This window comes from Mus caroli, unplaced genomic scaffold (genome assembly GCF_978045245.1).
Source record: "Mus caroli unplaced genomic scaffold, Mus_caroli_1 scaffold_4, whole genome shotgun sequence".
Classification (NCBI taxonomy): Eukaryota; Metazoa; Chordata; class Mammalia; order Rodentia; family Muridae; genus Mus; species Mus caroli.
Window position 1 is genome coordinate 41,251,060 of NW_028227259.1, and position 18,682 is coordinate 41,269,741.

Genomic DNA, 18,682 nt, shown 5'->3' on the forward strand with positions numbered 1-18,682 from the left:
ATCATGGCCATTTCTTTACTCTGGTCTTTCACCACCTAACAAATACTCTACCCCACCGGAGTCTTTCTAATCCACTGGGAAGTCCATGAGATTTTCTTTCTTAGAATTACCCAAGGGTTTTCCCTTTCTTCAGGCAACGTGTCAAGTCTCTCCCTGTTGAAATTGGCTAGGACTTGCAAACACCCAGAGAGAAATTCTCTAAATTAAAGTGTTCAAGCTAACTTTTCAGGAAAGCTTTCAGAATCCTCTCAAAGACAACCGGAATCCAGCTTTTCTTTTTTTTTTTTCTTTTCTTTTTTTTTTTTTATTTTATTTATTTATTTTTTTTTTAATATTTTTATTACATAATTTCCTCAATTACATTTCCAATACTATCCCAAAAGTCCCCCATAGCGCCCCCCACTTCCCTACCCACCCATTCCCATTCTTTTGGCCCTGGCATTCCCCTATATTGGGGCATATAAAGTTTGCAAGTCCAATGGGCCTCTCTTTCCATTGATGGCCGACTAGGCCATCTTTCGATACATATGCAGCTAGAGACAAGAGCTCCAGGGTTCCGGTTAGTACATCATGTTGTTCCAACAATAGGGTTGCAGATCCCTTTAGCTCCTTGGGTACTTTCTCTAGCTTCTCCATTGGGAGCCCTGTGATACATCCAATAGCTGACTGTGAACATCCACTCCTGTGTTTGCTAGGCCCCGGCATCGTCTCACAAGAGACAGCTATATTTGGGTCCTTTCAGCAAGATCTTGCTAGTGTATGCAATGGTGTCAGCGTTTAGAAGCTGATTATGGGACGGATCCCTGGATACAGCAGTCTCTAAATGGTCCATCCTTTCATCACAGCTACGAACTTTGTCTCTGTAGCTCCTTCCCTGGGTGTTTTGTTCCCAATTCTAAGAAGGTGCACAGTGTCCACACTTTGGTCTTCATTCTTCTTGAGTTTCATGCGTTTAGCAAATTGTATCTTATATCTTGGGTATCCTAAGTTTTGGGCTAATATCCACTTATCAATGAATACATATTGTGTGAGTTCTTTTGTGATTGTGTTACTTCACTCAAGATGATGCCCTCCAGGTCCATCCATTTGGCTAGGAATTTCATAAATTCATTCTTTTTAATAGCTGAGTAGTACTCCATTGTGTAAATGTACCATAATTTCTGTATCCATTCCTCTGTTGAGGGACATCTGGGTTCTTTCCAGCTTCTGGCTATTATAAATAGGGCTGCTATGAACATAGTGGAGCATGTGTCCTTTTTACCGGTTGGGACATCTTCTGGATATATGCCCAGGAGAGGTATTGCTGGATCCTCCGGTAGTACTATGTCCAATTTTCTGAGGAACCGCCAGACTGATTTCCAGAGTGGTTGTACAAGCTTGCAATCCCACCAACAATGGAGGAGTGTTCCTCTTTCTCCACATCCTCGCCAGCATCTGCTGTCACCTGAATTTTTGATCTTAGCCATTCTGACTGGTGTGAGGTGGAATCTCAGGGTTGTTTTGATTTGCATTTCCCTGATGATTAAGGATGTTGAACATTTTTTCAGGTGCTTCTCTGCCATTCGGTATTCCTCAGGTGAGAATTCTTTGTTCAGTTCTGAGCCCCATTTTTTAATGGGGTTATTTGACTTTCTGGAGTCCACCTTCTTGAGTTCTTTATATATATTGGATATTAGTCCCTTATCTGATTTAGGATAGGTGAAGATCCTTTCCCAATCTGTTGGTGGTTTTTTTGTCTTATTGATGGTGTCTTTAGCCTTGCAGAAGCTTTGTAGTTTCATGAGGTCCCACTTGTCAATTCTCGATCTTACAGCACAAGCCATTACTGTTCTATTCAGGAATTTTTCCCCTGTGCCCATATCTTCAAGGCTTTTCCCCACTTTCTCCTCTATAAGTTTCAGTGTCTCTGGTTTTATGTGAAGTTCCTTGATCCACTTAGACTTGACCTTAGTACAAGGAGATAGGAATGGATCGATTCGCATTCTTCTACATGTTAACAACCAGTTGTGCCAGCACCATTTGTTGAAAATGCTGTCTTTCTTCCACTGGATGTTTTTAGCTCCCTTGTCGAAGATCAAGTGACCATAGGTGTGTGGGTTCATTTCTGGGTCTTCAATTCTATTCCATTGGTCTATTTGTCTGTCACTATACCAGTACCATGCAGTTTTTATCACAATTGCTCTGTAGTAGAGCTTTAGGTCCGGCATGGTGATTCCACCAGAGGTTCTTTTATCCTTGAGAAGAGTTTTTGCTATCCTAGGTTTTTTGTTATTCCAGATGAATTTGCAGATTGCACTTTCTAATTCGTTGAAGAATTGATTTGGAATTTTGATGGGGATTGCATTGAATCTGTAGATTGCTTTTGGCAAGATAGCCATTTTTACAATGTTGATCCTGCCAATCCATGAGCATGGGAGATCTTTCCATCTTCTGAGATCTTCTATAATTTCTTTCTTCAGAGACTTGAAGTTTTTATTATACAGATCTTTCACTTCCTTAGTTAGAGTCACGCCAAGATATTTTATATTATTTGTGACTATTGAGAAGGGTGTTGTTTCCCTAATTTCTTTCTCAGCCTGTTTATTCTTTGTGTAGAGAAAGGCCATTGATTTGTTTGAGTTAATTTTATATCCAGCTACTTCACCGAAGCTGTTTATCAGGCTTAGGAGTTCTCTGGTGGAATTTTTAGGGTCACTTATATATACTATCATATCATCTGCAAAAAGTGATATTTTGACTTCCTCTTTTCCAATTTGTATCCCTTTGATCTCCTTTTGTTGTCGAATTGCTCTGGCTAGGACTTCAAGTACAATGTTGAATAGGTATGGAGAAAGTGGACAGCCTTGTCTAGTCCCTGATTTTAGAGGGATTGCTTCAAGCTTCTCACCATTTACTTTGATGTTGGCTACTGGTTTGCTGTAGATTGCTTTTATCATGTTTAGGTATGGGCCTTGAATTCCTGATCTTTCCAAGACTTTTATCATGAATGGGTGTTGGATCTTGTCAAATGCTTTTTCCGCATCTAACGAGATGACCATGTGGTTTTTATCTTTGAGTTTGTTTATATACTGGATTACGTTGATGGATTTCCGTATATTGAACCATCCCTGCATCCCTGGGATGAAACCTACTTGGTCAGGATGGATGATTGTTTTGATGTGTTCTTGGATTCGGTTAGCAAGAACTTTATTGAGGATTTTTGCATCAATATTCATAAGGGATATTGGTCTGAAGTTTTCTATCTTTGTTGGGTCTTTTTGTGGTTTAGGTATCAGAGTAATTGTGGCTTCATAGAATGAGTTGGGTAGAGTACCTTCTGTTTCTATTTTGTGGAATAGTTTGTGAAGAACTGGGATTAGATCTTCTTTGAAGGTCTGATAGAACTCTGCACTAAACCCATCTGGTCCTGGGCTTTTTTTAGTTGGGAGACTATTAATGACTGCTTCTATTTCTTTGGGCTGTTTAGATCATTAACCTGATCTTGATTCAACTTTGGTACCTGGTATCTGTCTAGGAACTTGTCCATTTCATCCAGGTTCTCCAGTTTTGTTGAGTATAGCCTTTGGTAGAAGGATCTGATGGTGTTTGGATGTCTTCAGGATCTGTTGTTATGTCTCCTTTTTCATTTCTGATTTTGTTAATTAGGATGCTTTCCCTGTGCCCTCTAGTGAGTCTGGCTAAGGGTTTATCTATCTTGTTGATTTTCTCAAAGAACCAGCTCCTTGATTGGTTGATTCTTTGAATAGTTTTTCTTGTTTCCACTTGGTTGATTTCACCCCTGAGTTTGATTATTTCCTGCCGTCTACTCCTCTTGGGTGAATTTGCTTCCTTTTGTTCTAGTGCTTTTAGGTGTGTTGTCAAGCTGCTAATGTGTGCTCTCTCTAGTTTCCTTTTGGAGGCACTCAGAGCTATGAGTTTTCCTCTTAAAAATGCTTTCATTGCGTCCCATAAGTTTGGGTATGTTGTGGCTTCATTTTCATTGAACTCTAAAAAGTCCTTAATTTCTTTCTTTATTCCTTCCTTGACCAAGGTATCATTGAGAAGAGTGTTGTTCAGTTTCCACGTGAAGGTGGGCTTTCTATTATTTATTTTGTTATTGAAGATCAGCCTTAGTCCATGGTGATCTGATAGGATGCATGGGACAATTTCAATATTTTTATATCTGTTGAGGCCTGTTTTGTGACCAATTATGTGGTCAATTTTGGAGAAGGTACCATGAGGTGCTGAGAAGAAGGTATATCCTTTTGTTTTAGGATAGAATGTTCTGTAGATATCTGCCAGATCCATTTGATTCATAATTTCTGTTAGTTTCACTGTGTCCCTGTTTAGTTTCTGTTTCCATGATCTGTCCATTGGTGAAAGTGGTGTGTTGAAGTCTCCCACTATTATTGTATGAGGTGCAATGTGTGCTTTGAGCTTTACTAAAGTTTCTTTAATGAATGTGGCTGCCTTTGTATTTGGAGCATAGATATTCAGGATTGATAGTTCCTCTTGGAGGATTTTACCTTTGATGAGTATGAAGTGTCCCTCCCTGTCTTTTTTAATGACTTTGGGTTGGAAGTCAATCTTATCAGATATTAGAATGGCTACTCCAGCTTGTTTCTTCATGCCATTTGCTTGGAGAATTGTTTTCCAGCCTTTCATTCTGAGGTAGTGTCTATCCTTTTCTCTGAGATGAGTTTCCTGTAAGCAGCAAAATGTTGGGTCTTGTTTGTGTAGCCAGTTTGTTAGTCTATGTCTTTTTATCGGGGAGTTGAGTCCATTGATATTAAGAGATATTAAGGAAAAGAAATTGGTGTTTCCTGTTATTTTTGATGTTAAAGTTGGCATTTTGTTCTTGTGGCTGTCTTCTTTTAGGTTTGTTGAGGGATTACCTTCTTGTTGTTTCTAGGGCGTGGTTCCTGTCCTTGTATTGGTTTTTTTCTGTTATTATCCTTTGAAGGGCTGGATTCGTGGAGAGATAATGTGTGAATTTGGTTTTGTCGTGGAATACTTTGGTTTCTCCATCTATGTTAATTGAGAGTTTGGCTGGGTATAGTAGCCTGGGCTGGAATTTGTGTTCTTTTAGTGTCTGTATAACATCTGTCCAGGATCTTCTGGCTTTCATAGTCTCTGGTGAAAAATCTGGTGTAATTCTGATAGGCTTGCCTTTATATGTTACTTGGCCTTTTTCTCTTACTGCTTTTAGTATTCTATCTTTATTTAGAGCATTTGTTGCTCTGATTATTATGTGTCGGGAGGTATTTCTTTTCTGATCCAGTCTATTTGGAGTTCTGTAGGCTTCTTGTATGTTCATGGGCATCTCTTTCTTTAGATTTGGGAAGTTTTCTTCTATAATTTTGTTGAAGATGTTTGCTGGTCCTTTGAGTTGAAAATCTTCATTCTCATCCACTCCTATTATCCATAGGTTTGGTCTTCTCATTATGTCCTGTATTTCTTGGATGTTTCGAGTTAGGATCTTTTTGCATTTTCCATTTTCCTTGATTGTTGTGCCGATGTTCTCTATGGAATCTTCTGCACCTGAGATTCTCTCTTCCATCTCTTGTATTCTGTTGCTGATGCTTGCATCTATGGTTCCAGATTTCTTTCCTAGGGTTTCTATCTCCAGTGTTGCCTCATTTTGGGTTTTCTTTATTGTGTCTACTTCCCTTTTTAGGTCTAGTATGGTTTTGTTCATTTCCATCATCTGTTTGGATGTGTTTTCCTGTTTTTCTGTAAGGACTTCTACCTGTTTGATTATGTTATCATGTTTTTCTTTAAGGATTTGTAACTCTTTAGCAGTGTTCTCCTGCAATTCTTTAAGGGATTTTTGTGCTTCCTCTTTATTGTCTTCTTTTTTTTTAGCAGTGTTCTCCTGCATTTCTTTAAGTGTGTTATTAACGTCCTTCTTGAAGTCCTCTATCATCATCAGGAGATATGCTTTTAAATCCGTGTCTAGCTTTTCCGGTGTGTTGGGGTGCCCTGGACTGGGTGAAGTGGGGGTGCTGGGTTCTGATGATGGTGAGTGGTCTTGGTTTCTGTTAGTAAGATTATTACGTTTACCTTTCGCCATCTGGTAATCTCTGGGGTTAGTTGTTATAGTTGTCACTATTTAAAGATTGGAGCAGAAGCTGTGTTCCACTCACCAGCAGTCCCAAAATCCTGCGGCGGGGGTCGTGGGTAGCTGGCGGGTGTCAGGCAACCCTGTGCTCCCGCTACCCTGGCGCTGATCCGGCCGGGTGAGGCCTGTGGCCCTACTCAGGCTGGTTTCTGCTTCCCTAACTAATGCAGTCTCAGGTCCCGCGCAATTGGATTGGAGCAGAAGCTGTGCTCCCCTCACCAGAAGTCTTAAGATCCTGTGTCGGGTGTTGTGGGCAGTTGGCGAGTGTCAGCAGACCCTGCGCCCCAGCTGCTCAGGTGCTTTTCTGACCGGAAGAGGCTTGTGGCCCTGTGTGGGCCGGATTTCTCTCTCCCCAACCAGAGCAGTCTCAGGTCCCGCGTGATTGGACTGGAGCAGAAGCTGTGTTCCACTCACCAGCAGTCCCAAAATCCTGCGGCGGGGGTCGTGGGTAGCTGGCGGGTGTCAGGCAACCCTGCGCTCCCGCTACCCTGGCGCTGATCCGGCCGGGTGAGGCCTGTGGCCCTACTCAGGCCGGTTTCTGCTTCCCTAACTAATGCAGTCTCAGGTCCCGCGCAATTGGATTGGAGCAGAAGCTGTGTTCCACTCACCAGCAGTCCCAAAATCCTGCGGCGGGGGTCGTGGGTAGCTGGCGGGTGTCAGGCAACCCTGCGCTCCCGCTACCCCGGCGCTGATCCAGCCGGATGAGGCCTGTGGTCCTACTCAGGCCGGTTTCTGCTTCCCTAACTAATGCAGTCTCAGGTCCCGCGCAATTGGATTGGAGCAGAAGCTGTGCTCCCCTCACCAGAAGTCTTAAGATCCTGTGGCGGGTGTTGTGGGCAGTTGGCGAGTGTCAGCAGACCCTGCGCCCCAGCTGCTCAGGTGCTTTTCTGACCGGAAGAGGCTTGTGGCCCTGTGTGGGCCGGATTTCTCTCTCCCCAACCAGAGCAGTCTCAGGTCCCGCGTGATTGGACTGGAGCAGAAGCTGTGTTCCACTCACCAGCAGTCCCAAAATCCTGTGGCGGGGGTCGTGGGTAGCTGGCGGGTGTCAGGCAACCCTGCGCTCCCGCTACCCTGGCGCTGATCCGGCCGGGTGAGGCCTGTGGCCCTACTCAGGCCGGTTTCTGCTTCCCTAACTAATGCAGTCTCAGGTCCCGCGCAATTGGATTGGAGCAGAAGCTGTGTTCCACTCACCAGCAGTCCCAAAATCCTGCGGCGGGGGTCGTGGGTAGCTGGCGGGTGTCAGGCAACCCTGCGCTCCCGCTACCCCGGCGCTGATCCAGCCGGATGAGGCCTGTGGTCCTACTCAGGCCGGTTTCTGCTTCCCTAACTAATGCAGTCTCAGGTCCCGCGCAATTGGATTGGAGCAGAAGCTGTGCTCCCCTCACCAGAAGTCTTAAGATCCTGTGGCGGGTGTTGTGGGCAGTTGGCGAGTGTCAGCAGACCCTGCGCCCCAGCTGCCCCGGTGCTTTTCTGACCGGAAGAGGGTTGTGGCCCTGTGTGGGCCGGATTTCTCTCTCCCCAACCAGAGCAGTCTCAGGTCCCGCGTGATTGGACTGGAGCAGAAGCTGTGTTCCACTCACCAGCAGTCCCAAAATCCTGCGGCGGGGGTCGTGGGTAGCTGGCGGGTGTCAGGCAACCCTGCGCTCCCGCTACCCTGGCGCTGATCCGGCCGGGTGAGGCCTGTGGCCCTACTCAGGCCGGTTTCTGCTTCCCTAACTAATGCAGTTTCAGGTCCCGCGCAATTGGATTGGAGCAGAAGCTGTGCTCCCCTCACCAGAAGTCTTAAGATCCTGTGGCGGGTGTTGTGGGCAGTTGGCGAGTGTCCCGGAATCCAGCTTTTCAAGAGGAGATGCACAAAAGCCAGCTCACTGGGCCAATGACTTTTGATTTTTATTATTTGTGTTTTCTTTAGAGACAAAGTCTTTCTATGTAGCCCTGGATGCCCTAGAATAAGGCTGGCCTTGGACTCAGAGAGACCCAACTACGTGTGTTGGATTTAACACTATTTGACATCTTAAGATCATCTTCCTTCTTATTACCCAATAATCAAACAGCGTTTCCCCTCTCCCTTCTGTGCCACTGGGGATGCCAAGGGGAGGTTCTTCTTGGCTTCTGGTTCCTTTATCATTGATTGCATGATAAAGCTTACTCTTTCTGCAAAATCCTGATGTGCAGCACGGTCTCTTGCTCATGTCAGCCAGGGGCCCTTCCTGGATATCATTGTTGTCAAGATTTTTCCATTGCTATTCATAAGCTTTAGTGAGCTCACATAATGTTTTGTTTCCTTCTTAGGAATTGCCTACTGTACTAGTCCTTAGTAACCACAAAAGAGCATTACCACAAGCCGAGATCATAAAGAATGCAGTCAGCAAGTTGGGTAGTAGTGGCACACGCCTTTAATCCCAGCACTTGGGAGGTAGAGGCAGGCAGATTTCTGAGTTCGAGGCCAGCCTAGTCTACAGAGTGAGTTTCAGGACAGCCAGGGATATAAAGAGAAACCCTGTCTCAAAAAAAATGCAGTCAGCAGCCCAGGCTTTCCCCTTTGAGGCTGTATCCAGGGTGTGAGCTAGAGCTGGGCCCTCATCTGAAAGCTCATCTGGGAAGGGTGTGCTTCTGGGTGTCTTTGTTTTTTATCACAAGGCTTCATGTTAATGAAGTAAGTGGCTTTGGAACGTTTCTAGTTTAGATGACCACCAAATAGGGCATGGGGCTTGTTGCCAAGGGAACCAACCATATGACTGAAGGTTTGGAAGTCATATCTCCACTTCTCAACCTGGGAAGAAAAGGGCCTGAAAACTCAACAGATTAAACATGGCCACCATCCAGTCCTTTATGCCTAAGCAATGAAATTTCCACAAACACAAATGATATGGTTCAGAGAGTGTACAGGTTGGTAAATAGGACATAACCAGGTGCCTAATGCGTAGCACATCCCAGCTCCACAAAGTGGGAGCTGCTGTGCATGACACTATTCTATATCCAAACCCACATACACATTTTTCTGACTCTATGTAGTCTTGAAAATATCCTTTGCTATAAATGGGCACATGCATGTAAGGTGCTTCCATGAGTTCTGTGAGCTGGTGTAGTAGGTGAACTGAACCCAGAGGAGGCATCCTGGGAACCCCGATTTATAGCTGGTTATAACCAGAAGCTTGGTACTAGCTCATGAAATGAGGCAGTCTTCCGGGACTGAACTGAACCTTCAACCTTCATGGTTGGATGGTTCTTCCATGTGGCCAGGTCAGAACCAAAACTAGGGCACAGCTTCAGGCACAGATGGAACTGCTGGAGAATTGAGCTGATTACATGTTGTGTGTAGAAATGGGCCCCCACAGTTGGGGAAGTCTCATGTATTGTGCTGAGCATCTTGTGTGAAGCAGCTAGTCTCCAGCTACCCGAAGGGTAGAAATTGCACAGTGAGGGGAAGTTCCAGGATGTGGAGACATTGGTGGGAATTTTAGTTCATCTGTTCCACATAGTGCTTACACTGCAGGGACTGAGGAGTGAACATTACACTCGAGTAACTCAAGGGTCTCATCAGATCATACGATCAGTTAGGATCTTCTATAACCCATTTCACAATCATCTATATCTTTTGTACCTGTGAGTTCAAGTACCACCAGGTTTTCAGCAGGGTCCAGCAGAACAGAGCAGCCTGCCTCTCTAACCTCCAGCTCTTGCATATGAGATGCCAGTGTGATCCTTATGATAACCCAGTGCCCATGCTTCCAGCTCCCTTGAAAGAGTCACCTCAGCAGTTGCTGGAAACTTCTCTAAGAGCTAAATGATTCTTTTGTTCTTTCCACTGGGTCTCTAGGCAGTAACAGAGGTATGTGTGAACTCTTGCAAGTACAAGTTCCTATACACAGCTCCATCTAAACATAGAAAGTTATTGGTGTTCTCTTGGGCATTTGTACTAATCTCAGTCTTTGGGATGTCATTCGCCAGGCTCCAGGTGCCTCACATGTCCACATGCTTGCATTGTCCAGCTCAAAAAAAATGAATTGCTACACAGCATACCTACACCATATCCCCCCTGCCTATTTGTTTGAGTTCAAGTATACTTATTTATTTTTCAAAATATTTACTTTATTTTAAATTATGTATATATGTGTGTCTATGTGTAGGTAGGTGAACATAAGTGCAGGTGTTATAGAGGTCACAAGTGTTGGATCCTTTGAAGCTGGAATTACAAATGTGAGCTGCCTGGTTGAATGTTAGGAGCTGAACTTGAGTCCTCTGAAATATCAGCCCACTCTTAACTGTGGAGTCACCTTTCCATCCTTATCAAATATCCTTATACAATGCGTTCTCTCAAGTCATTTCATGAAGCCCTAATATCCACTTCCTACCATCTCATATTTTTCTACTAGTGGACTGGACCATGAAAATATAGTTTGTGGTACTCAAAGAGAAGCTTGAGAGGAAGCTCTACTTGATAATGAGCTGACCACACTAGTGGTCACACTAGAGTCTTTACTTTTTACCTCTCTTCCTTTTACCATTTCCCCGTTCTGTGATGTGATGATTAATTTTATGGGACAACTTAACTCCGATGTTGCCTAGACGGTGTCTAGATGCTACTATGTCTAGATGCTACAGTGAAGATGTTTTTTTTTTTTATTGCAATTAACATTTACAACCCCTCAGTGATTTCTGAGTCCAGCAGGTTACTCACATAACGTGCTCCATCTGCGCTTTTAGGATCTTCTAAAGCTGAAAGCTGAAGCTGAAGATCCCAAGAGCAAAGGCAATTTTCCTGAGTACCATGTTGTAGATCCGGAATGGTCCAAGTGCTAAAGGCTCACTACCAGCCTGTGATACTACTAGAAGGTAGGGGAACCCTTAGGAAGGAAGTGGGACCTAGTGGAAGGAAGCTAGGTCATTGGGAGTTGCCTTTAAAGGATCATATTATGACCCAAACTCTTTCCAGTTTCTTTCTGCTTCCAAGTCCCCAGGAGGTGAATGGACCCTCTTTGTTGGGTGTTCCTGCCATGATGGACCGACCTGTCACAGGTCCAAGTAGTGGAGCCAGGTGATTGGTGAATGGTTCTTCTAAAACCATCAGCCCCAGTAAACCATTCCTCTTGGTAAGTTGATCTCAGTTACTTTGTTACAGTGACAGAAAGCTGACTGACATGCCAGAGAACAAATTCTTCATCAAAACTGTCACATAAAAAGCTCCTAATCACCAACCTGAGGAATTTGGATTCAAGATGACAATATCAACTGTTAACCTTAATCTCCAAGTTCAAGACAGACTTGCCAGCTTCCACAAACTTGTGAGCCAGTTCCTAATGATCTGTGTTTCTGTCATTCTGTACATGCTAACACCACCACCACCACCATCACCACCACCACCATCACCACCACCTCCATCCTCACCATCATCTTCCTCTAACTATGTATCTCTGTGAATCTATACATTTATATCGATACCCATCTACAACTTGAAGATCCATCCATTGGGAACTACATTCAGGCAGAGATAAGAGAAGGGAACCACATTACCAGACAGTAAACACATATCTTCCTATAAATACTACCTTGATTACATCCTCACAAGCCCTCAGAGTAGACACTCATCTTGTCTCCATTTTGCAGAAATAGAAAGCAAGACTCATGGTTCTAATCACTCAAGTCCTATAGTTAGATACCTCTCCCCTTGAAAACTCTAACATTCAAAGGACTGGATGGTGGGGTTGGGGTGGGGTGGAGAGGTGGGAGAGTTGTTTTAGGACCTTTGTGAAATCACAGTCCACCAAAGATGGGAGCAGTCCCTGATCTGCCTAGAAATAGAGCTAGATCAGAAAGTGTGAATAAATTATATCACTATAAGCTAAATTCCTTCCTATTTTGCAGCAGCTTCAAGTTTGGGGGTATTAATCAGTGGTCCAGCACTTCCCATCTATGCTGATTACACTGACTGTCTGGACTGTGGCTCTAGGAACAGCCAGCTAAAAGTGAGTGAGAGATTAGTGTGTGACACAGACTAGAGCCCTAACTATTCTACTGACCTTTGTCATCTCAATGAAATAGTTCCAGAATTTTGTGTCCTGTTACCTTACCTATAAAGCCAGGAGGTGGGTCAGGTGTGGGGGCAAATGCTTAAGCACTCAGGAGGCAGAAACAGAAGCAGGCGGATTTCTGTGAGTCCAACACCAACCTAGTCTATATAGTGAGCTCCAGGACAACTGGGGATACATAGAGAGACTCTGTCTCAACCAACCAACCAACCAACCAAGTAAAGAAAACCAGGGAGTGGGGCTAATTGTGTGATTTATGATAAATAGCTATTAATCTTGTCCACATGAAGCCATGCTCCTGCCTCTGCTTTAAACACAGGAGAGAAAGAATCCTGATTCATAAGCTGCTGAATGAGGTAGACAAAGTCCCACCACCCTGTGCTAAGAGATGTAAAGTAGCAGTTTGTTAGTTCAAGAGTCTCTAGCTTATCAAAGCTTCCTTGACCCTTCATTCAGACTGAAAGGCTCCTTTGAATATCTTGACCCCAGTCTCTCTCTATTCAAAGGTCCCCTACTAACTTCCCAGTCATTATTTCATTTTACAAGCCACATGTCAGGGAAGTGGGGCCTCTTGGTGACCCTAAAGATGGTGACTGGAAGCATCCTTTAACATCTCTGGCTGTGAATCCATTTTTCTTCTACTCGAGTTCCCCACCTCAGATCCCCCAGAGTCTTCTCAGTCATCTGGCCTCTCTAGGAACCTTCTCTACAGGTGAATGTGCAGTGTGTTGTCTGTCAGCCAGGGTGCTGCTTGCTCTTTGTGGTGATGACTGTCATGATTCCCAAGATCCCACCTCTATCCTCAACCTGACCCTTCTCCTCTCTCTCTCAGAGTCAAGGGTGGACAACACCTCTGGGTCTGAAGATTTTTCTCAGCTGAACTGAAGTGGGAAGCAAACGCAGTGCCCTCCTCTAGCCAAATATTTCCCGACTAGTGACTAAGATGAATATTGGATTACCTCTTGTCTGAGCCCATTCATGGGGGCTCTAACAAATTATCAGCCTAGGGCCTTAAACAATAAACATCTATTGTGGTACCAATGAAATGTATTAGACATCATCTTTCCATGGAGAGAAGAGGGTTAGGCTACTTAAGCTCTTTCCGCACTCATTTGTTGAGGACATGGGTGAGAAACAAAGAAGCCTGGATTAAGTGTTGCCTTGTGCTCAGGAGATAGCTCTTTCTCTGGACTTACAAATATGCCTCCTCTAGCTCCCCTGACTCAGAGGGATCTCCGTGTTCTATGTTAAAATGAATCAGGCCTTAGTTCTTAGTGATTTTCACCTGCATAAGTCATCCTTTATAAATGTAATTTCCACCCTAACTCCCGAGATTCCTAATATTAGGGCCTTTTGCTCTCTCCTGCTTTTTGCTGTACAGAATGGCAGGAGAGGAAATGTTCGTGCAGGAGAAAATCAACAGATATGGACAAGAACCTCTCCTAATTCCTGTTTGCTAAGGCAAAGAGGAGGTTTAGAATATTTTAGACTGGAACAATTCTGCTTTTGGATAAAGCAGAGCTGTCTGAACTTAGCTCTTCCCTTCCTGGAGTTAGGCCCTGAAAGATTGATTCTCAGATTCTCAGAGCCTAAGGCTGGGGAAAAGTGTGTGTGTGTGTGTGTGTGTGTGTGTGAGAGAGAGAGAGAGAGAGAGAGAGAGAGAGAGAGAGAGAGAGAGAGAGAGAGAGAGAGAGAGAGAGAGAGAGAGAGAGACTTTCTCAGGTCTGATGTTACAAATGAGAAGGGAAATGAGCTGTCAACTAAACCAGGCGCTGGCAGAGGGAGGGCTGCCCGCTGTTTTCCATGATCCTTCTAATCAAACCTTCTGGTGTCTTTTATGTGAATGTCCCTCAGTGTAACTCTCATGATGTGAGAGAGAGACAAGAAAAACCCCTAATAAACCAACTTAGAAAATTAGGAAGGCCTGCTGAATTCTTCATGGCCGGTTTCAAGAAAACCAGTAACATCTTTTCCCACCTCCTTTCCTTTTTCTTGTTTAATTTTTGATTCAGCAAAAAGAGAAATGAACCAAGGCAAAGAGAAGCCTATGGCGTGTGCTCAGGAATGCTTCCTCCTCTCTCTCCTGTCTCTCTCTCTCTCTCTTGACTGTCAGGGGATGGAGTAGCAAATGAACCACCAGTGTGTGCAAGAGCACACAGCACACAGTCACAGCTGAGGCTACCCTGTTCATAGGCACCCAGATATGTTCAGAGTAGAAGTTATTCTCTAGATGGTCATGCCCCCCCCCCAAATTCTATGTTCATGGTAGAAAATATGGAAAAAGACAATATGTGCCTTAAAAACAATACCTTTAAAAGAGCCCCTAAAAAGCTCCCTGATTTGTACCTAGTGAGTCTATCATAGTAAGTCCCCCATCCCCTAGAAGAAGGGGCACACCTGACCTGTGGCATATACAAGTGCTGGGAGATGATGAGAGAGCAGGAGAGACTTCCAGGGAAAGGCACATAGACCACGGATTTCCCTCTGTCCCTCAATACAACACTTTCTGACTCCACAGAGTCCAAAGGAAGGAAGGAAACCAAGGCTGGGGAGGGAAAAGAAAAGCTACAACAGCAGCTGCTTGCCTCAGTTTACCTCCTCTCCTTGGGAGTCTCTGGCACTCACTGTGGGATCCTCTCCCCTTCAAGGACACCTCGCCTCACTTCTTATCCACATCTTATGTAGCTTCATCTAGCGTGAGGTGCTCAGGGTTCTCACTTTAAAACTTGGCATTTCCATCACTTGGGGGACACCTGACCACAGTGCACAGGCCTTCCACAGCCTGGGCCCTGGCACTCTGAGCTCCATTCGCTCTCCTTAGCCAGAACTTCATGCCTCCATAGCAGCCATTGTGAAGAACTTGCCTATGCAAGGTACATCTGGCTTTCCCAGTGTCTTTCTAGAAGCAGAGAAATGAGTACAAATCACAGTCTGAGTCTTCCCACAATTTCTACAAGATCCATGGATTAACATTTAACACACACACACACACACACACACACACACACACACGTTCTTATTCCAGACTCATCTTCTTTTAGCCTCTCAGCGACTGAGTGTTGAGAGAGCTTAAGTCAACTACCCTTATCATTCAGTGAAAAGATGACATTTAATGCATGCCCATGTCCCTAGCTCTGAGAATGGGGACTCACTCATAGGGACAGCAGATGACTAGGATGAAGTGATAGAGAAGTGCTTTAATACAATTCCGCCCAACATTACACAGTCTGAAGGAGGAGGTACGGGTTTAGAGTGGGTCCCTGCAACAAAAGTTAAGGTACACATTGACCCATGGAAGGCAGTTTACACTGTCTTACTACGTGTGCATCTGCCACTTGTCTCGATTATTCTTATTCACAGCATTACTTGTTAAGCCACAGTTTTTCACTTTACAGATGGAGGAAAAAGAAGTCTAGAGAGGTAACACATTTCATGGAGATGGAGGGTAGCCAGGATCCCAGAGTCACCCTGGAATTTGTATGTCTTTCTTTGAATCAGCTCCTTTCCCATGCTGGTTCTCATGAGCTTGGCAAGTAGATCCATCTTATCATGCGTCTGGCAACCCTAGTTTTCAAAGCGTTCATCAAAAGGCAATCAGACCTGGAAAGGCAGGGTTGAAGCTGATCATTATAATATGTCCCCTCATTTGCGCTCTCTGGGGCTTTTTAATAGCATCATTTGGCACCGGGAGTGTTCAGCCTTTGCTATATTTTTAAGAACACCGTTGGCATTAAATGAGATAATGAATGCAAAATGCTTGGAATGGAGTAAGTTCTCAATAAAAAGTTAGACTTGCCATCTTTATCAAAGTCAATTCAAAACCCTCTGTCCTCTTTAATTTGTCTTGTGAGGCAGGAATTGTTAGTGCCTAGACTGTAACAGTGATCAGAACAAAGATGGACATCTCTGAAGTGAAGCAGAAGGGACCTTTGTCCATAGAGTAGAGAGCAGAATGACCAGAGATGTGAGGACACATTGGAAGATGATGAGGCACCCTGGGGAAACCACAGGAAAGGTGTAAAGATGACAGACAGCACCAGATACCCAGGTAGAATTGGAAGGAATCGATCAGTCCATGCAGCATTGAGACCAAGGCACAGAATATCAGTCGTGTATCCAGACGATCCACATGGCTGCTTTCTGAAGAACAGATGTTCATTGGAGAAACTTACTGCGTGAATATGCACCCCAGTGTTCAAGAGTTGGAATGTTGACCCCTAGATTTACATGATAGTGGCATTTGAAGGTAGAACCTTTGGCTTAGGCATTGACCATGAGACTACATGATGAAATTAGTGACTTCATAAGGAGAGAGAGAGAGAGAGAGAGAGAGAGAGAGAGAGAGAGAGAGAGAGAGAGAGACCCAGCACACTTGTTCCATCTTGCCATGTGATGGTCTCTCTGATGCTCTGAGGTAGCCAGAATGCCCTCACTAGATATAGCACCATGCTTTTGGACTTTATAGCCTTCATACCTATGAGCTCAATGAACTTGCCTTTGAAAATTGTGTGCAATTGTGTGGCAGGTATTTTGTTATATTAACAGAAAGCCAATGAGACAGATGATAAAGGAAGTGTTGAGACAACTGTGACAACCCAAGGCAGGAAGTGACAAGAGCTGAGGGGAGGGCAGAGCAAGGGAGTGCTCTCTTTTAGTGACATCAGCCATCGAGGAGACTCTGACACATTCTCTTGTATTTTCCTTCCCAAATCTGTCCCCAGAGTTCACATCTTTCGAACAACCATTCTTCTCATTTGAAATCAAAGTTTCCAACACTGTCTTTTTCTCGGCTTTGTCTTGTAGAACATATCCACCTACTTGGCTTTGCTATTTTACCTCTTCTGGGATGTCCTATCTCACCTGGAATATATAGTGTATAGGATTCCAGAGGAACCAGAGAGCCAGGGGGTGGCATGTGCCATCCTCCATGGTACAATCACAAGAGCATAAGAATGGCAAAAACAGCCTTTGACTGATGCTATGCTTGCTTCTACAGAGCTTCATTATCAAGCTGTTAATAAAGAACTCAGATGGGGGCTGGTGAGATGGATCAGTGGGTAAGAGCACCCGACTGCTCTTCCAAAGGTTCGGAGTTCAAATCCCAGCAACCACATGGTGGCTCACAACCATCCGTAACGAGATCTGAGATCTGATGCCCTCTTCTGGTGTGTCTGAAGACAGCTACAGTGTACTTACATATAATAAATAAATAAATCTTAAAAAAAAAGAACTCAGATGGTTTGAACTCAGGGATTCCTGAAGCTCAAACTTCAAAGTAGCAACTTGTAATGTCTAGGTAAAGTCCTCAGGGCATGGCAGAGATTCCAGTCACCAAAGAGACACTTTATGTCAGACCCACATGGAAGGGAAGAAGGCAAGCATGGGGCGCCTGCTAGTTACCACAGTGATGGCACTTGTGTGTGGAAGCTGGCTTATCCCTGCACCGCAGAGCTGAGTTCCATGTTAAAATGCAAGAGTCTTGCATGCTAGCTCTTAAGTATAACTGTGTAGAAAGTAAATTTTATAAAATTATAACTGATTAAATTATAGTGAAAGCAAAGTTGGTAAATACACAATGTGCATCAAGAACTAGACCTTCTAGAAATTAAGCACTGTCTAGATGGCATGCTCATCTCATTTCTTGGAGATGGAATCTTGCCCCTTCATGACTCTGTATTTAGTGATACCAAGTTAGTATCTTGACATGGGTCAGGGTGGGAAATTTACACAGAAATGCACATGCTCCAAATCAGGACTTGGTTTGCTTAACACTGCACACCAAGAAAATAGTGGAGGAACCATTAATGAAGCAGTCTTAATTTTCAAATGTGTCATGTCTATAGCTATAGTGAATATCACCAAAGACAGTCTCAGAGTGTTCAAACTGTTAACTAATTCAATGAAGATTTGCTTATTCTGCAATGAACAAGGGAGCTTCTGACATATGTCTGTTGTTTTGTTGTTGTTTTATTTATTAACATAAAGGAAAAATCCCTTTCCTTTGTATTGGAAAGGAAATATTGATGTCAGAGTTATCTATAGCCATTTGTCAGTTGTAACCATAGATTTGCTAAGGATATGAGTTCAGCACTGATCAATGAAGTCACTCTGGGGGAATCAATTAGCTATATGGCATTGACAGTAAAACACACTGCATATTTCATTATTATGTGTAAGTTACATTCTATAAATCTCTTATAATAGTAAGATAGATGGAACTTGTATAGCTACACACAAATTTTACCCTCCCCCATCATACTCTGAATTGTATGTTAGACATTTATTCGCACCACTGGCTAGCCACAGCCCACTTTTCACTGCACCGTGGTGGGCGGATCTCTGGCCAGCACCAATTATTGCTGATGTGTGGCTCATCTTAGATTAGACCCTGAACTTCATTGCTCTGGCCCACACATTTCACAGCTCTCAGGTATATAACAGTCATATTTCTGTGGTTGTCCTGTGGGGTTGGTGTACAATGGAAATTAATTCTACTCTCTTTCAAATATAGAGACACAGGAGGAGCACACACTTGTGGAACTTCCTCCTCAGC